The 4074-nt window shown below is 48.8% G+C and overlaps 1 long non-coding RNA gene across 1 annotated transcript in view; it reads left to right on the forward strand.

Annotated features, from left to right (window-relative positions):
- The window catches only part of LOC113490867, a 16594-nt gene that overhangs the window by 2296 nt on the left and 10224 nt on the right, over nt 1-4074 (forward strand). The window contains exon 2 of the long non-coding RNA XR_003400314.1: nt 340-345. This is a non-coding gene — a long non-coding RNA (uncharacterized LOC113490867). The remainder of the gene's footprint in view (nt 1-339; nt 346-4074) is intronic.

The following is a 4074-nucleotide window of genomic DNA, read 5'->3' on the forward strand; positions in this document are numbered from 1 at the left end:
AGAGATTTTTTTTTTTTTTTTTTGTCTGACAGTCTGCGCCGGGGGCTGCGTGGTGGTGGGACACACCGAAGGCATGAGGCTGGTCCCCCACCCTATCTGGAAGCACCCCAAATCCTCTGGGAGTGGATGGGCCTTCATGGCTCTTCCCACAGAACTTTTTCACTTCCAGTTGTTTGAGTATTTAGAAAAGGGGGGTAACTCCCTGTCCTTCTACTTACCTGTGTGGTGGGAAGTTAGAATCCTGGGCTTAGGATCACTGGCAGCTGCACTCAAAGTATCTCAGAGGCTAAAAGTGATGCTGGAACAAATCCTGTGAGGGGGCAGGGAAGGAGCTGGGAGTGTTGAGTGTGAGGAGGAGGAGGCTGAGGGGAGCCCTCATCCCTCTCTGCAGCTCCTGACAGGACATTGCAGAGAGGCTGGGGCTGGGCTCTGCTCCCAGGGGATCAGGGACAGGACAAGAGGGAACGGCTGGAAACTGCCCCAGGGGAGGGTCAGGCTGGGCAGGAGGAGAAAATGTTTCCCAGCAAGAGTGGTCCGAGAGTGGAAGAGGCTGCCCAGGGAGGGGGGAGTCCCCATCCCTGGGGGGGTTTCAGGGCCGTTGGGATGAGCTGTGGGGGATGTGGGGTAGGGGAGAACTTTGTCGAGTCGGGCTGAGGGTTGGACTCGCTGATCCCGAGGGGCTTTTCCAACCTGAAGGGTTCTGGGATTCTGTGTGACATTTCCCTGAGGAGGGAGAGGAGGGCTTGTGATCCCATAGGCAGAGGAAGGAATCCAGCACTGTTTTGGGACCACAAAGCCTTGACAGCACCTTCTTTCTTTTCACTTTCTTTCATTCTTTCTTTGCATTTTCTCTTTCAAATGCAATACGAAACACAAATTGTTTCCCGACTGCCCACACTGACACTACTTGCCAACATTCCCTCTTCTTTAGCTTTCTATGGGCGTTGTAAAGTCATTAAATCGAAGGATGCAGTAATACATGAGCTGCCTGGGGTCAGGCAGGAGCGGAGGGCTCCTGTCAGTCCTCGGTGACAAAGCATCGTTTGCCTTCAAACAGCCTGTCCCCTGGAACCCGGACCAAAACCTCGTCTTGCACCTTATCACACCTCTTGGGGTTTCATCCATCCCCTCTCCGTGTCACTCCTCTGCCTGCTCAGCTTGCTGCCACAATTGCCGAGTTAATAAAGGGCCGCCCGGTGCTAAGGAACAAGCTGCTTGAAAGTGGATTTCACAAAGAGAAATCTACTGAGAGTTTTCGGGGTGGCTCAGAAACTCAGCTCCAGAACTGTAAGAAATGAGGCAAAAGGAACATTTTTCCAGTGTTTTAATGGAGCGCTGAGTACCCGGGGAGGGCACGGCTACGTTGAGGCTAGAGCAACTTGTATCCCCTACGGTCCTTCAGGGAATTGTATATTCATTTTTATTAACTTTAATTATAGGAGCCCTATAAAATTCTCCCATTTTGTGTTGCATGAAAAATGCAGCAGTTAATTGCTCTTGACATTTCAGTGGTTTGTGTTTCCCTCTAACGCAATCTTGTACTCACAATAGCGACGAGGATACCAGTTGGCTTGTTTTAGTGATCGGAGGCTATGATCACACCATGAAATTAGTATTTTTGCTGCTTCTCTCATCAGCTTACAAATATGGGTGTAAATGTGCGTGCTTTAAGAGGGTGTTCTTGGGTTTATAGCTTGCTAAATACAACAGGCTTCCTTCTCTCTGTGCTCTACCTACCCAGCCCGGTCTATGTTGTTTTTTTGTTTTTTTATTTTTTCACTTTCATCCTTTCCTTCCTTTCTTTCCCCACAGATCTGTCATTTTTTTTTTTTTTTTTTTTCATCCTTGTTGTAGGTTTCGAGCCATCTGGACTCAGAGCTGTCTTTATTTTTTAATTTTTTTTCCAAATGTCATCAAAAAAAAAAAAAGGCATACAGCATCTGAATATTACCAATTATAATGTCTGATGGCTGGATAATCTCTGAGCTCAACGTGGCAGCCGTTCCCTGATCCCGGTGGCAGTCAGGCTTTTTGGACTGCATCCATTACCTAGGAGGATGTCTTGGGATCTCCAAGCCGGGTAATGATATGCAAAACAAACTAACCTGACGGTGATTTGGAAAGACAGAACAATGCAGAGAGCAGGAGACCGACGGCGCGCCCGACGCGCTTTGAAGTGGAAAGTTGATCTGGAAGGAAAGAAAAAATGTCAAACGTCGCCGCTGCCTCCTGGTTGTGGGGACCAGGGACCGGGGGGCTGGTGGGGTGGGGGGGAGCATCATCTCTTGATGTGTGGACATGGAGCTTAGGGACGTGCTTTAGTGCTGGACTTGGGCAGCCTTGGGTTAATGGTTGGACTCTACAATCTTCAGGGTCTTTTCCAACATCTGTGATTAGAAAAGAATAGAGGTACATGTCTAGCAGGCCGGTTTCTTCAAAGACTCGCCCAATTCAACCTATTTGCATTAAAAAAAAAGTGTTGAAAATTGAGTTTAGGAAACGTTTGAGGGGCAACCCACAAAGATAATCACTTAGGTGTTTCTAACACAAAAATATTTTTCAACATTGTTATGTTAATGAGACATTCAACCCCCCCAGCTCTGTAAGTACAAAGGACAAAATAGAAGGTGTATCTTGAAGATCATGAAGATGCAGGGAGAGATATCCAGGAATATTAATATTATTCTATTTAAGGTATGCAGATTAAGCCTAGCGAGACAGATAAACAAAAATAAGAGGGACAACAAAGCTGCTACTCAATCCATCTCTTATGCACAAATCAGAATCATCATCATGGATATGAAATTGTGGAGGTTTTTACTGAGTAGAAGACTATTCCCAGATAAACAGCAAACTCTGTAATTGATCTAATGAATTAGCTGTTAATCCTACCATAATATAAATTTATCCCCTTTGCGTTTTCTGAATCTTCGCAGCTGAAGTGAACTAAACGCGACGTTTTTGGTCGGGTCATATTTTTATCTTAACACTTCAGAGGAGGAAAAAAAATTGTTGCTCTGCAGTACTGTTGAGACCAGGAGAATATATATAGAGTAGGTTCGTGTAAATAAATAAATTAATCAGTCATATTAGCGCTGTGATGTGAAATGAGGGGAAAAAAAAAATGGAATGGTTATGGAAACGGCGCTGTTTTCTGTGTCATAAATTTCCCGCTCCCGTGGGTTACAGTAGCATTTCAATCTGAACCGTGTGCTGGCACAAATAGCCAGGGAAGAAAGAAAAAAAGGAGGAAAAGAAAAAAAAAAAAAAAAAGGAAGGCTGATACTCATCTAACCAGCGTGAGAGACGTGTGAGGGAGCTGCCCCCAAAGCGCAGCGGGTGTGGGCTGCTGGAGCCGGCCACTGAGTTCGAGCACCCCGAGAGGCTGTTTCCTACGGTTTTGTGGGTCTAATTTACAAACTGACATCACCTACCTGGACTTGGGCAAAGCTTCTGACACCGCCCCACGCGCCATCCTTGTCTCTAGAGTGGAGAGACGTGGATTTGATGGATGGACCCCTCAGGGGATAAGGAATTGGCTGGACGGTTGCACTCCAAGAGTTGTGGTCAATGGGTCGATGTCCTAGCAGAGAGTGGTGACAAGTGGGGTCCTCAGGGGTCGGGGTTGGGCCCGGCGCTGTTGAACGTCTTTGTTGGGGCCGTGGGCAGTGGGATCGAGGCCCCCTCAGCAAGTTCCCGCCGACACCGAGCTGTGCGGGGCGGTGACACACTGAGGGAAGGATCCATCCCGAGGGACATGGACAGGCTGGAGAGGGGGGACGGGCAAACCTCCTGGAGTTCAACAAGGCCAAGGGCAAGGTCCTGCCCGTGGGTCGGGGCGATGCCCAGCACAAATCCAGGCTGGGCGAGGAGGGGATGGAGAGCAGCCCCCAGGAGAAGGACTTGGGGGTGTTAGTGGATGGAAAACTATGAGCCACAATGTGGGCTGGCAGCCCAGAAAGGCCCCGTGTGCTGGGCTGCACCCAGAGCAGGGGGGGCACAGGGCCAGGGGGGGATTCTCCCCCTCTGCTCCGCTCTGGGAGACCCCCCTGCAGGGCTGGGTCCAGCTCTGGG

The sequence above is a fragment of the Athene cunicularia genome, unplaced genomic scaffold, assembly GCF_003259725.1.
Source record: "Athene cunicularia isolate RWA unplaced genomic scaffold, athCun1 SCF_5, whole genome shotgun sequence".
In the NCBI taxonomy this organism is placed as follows: Eukaryota; Metazoa; Chordata; class Aves; order Strigiformes; family Strigidae; genus Athene; species Athene cunicularia.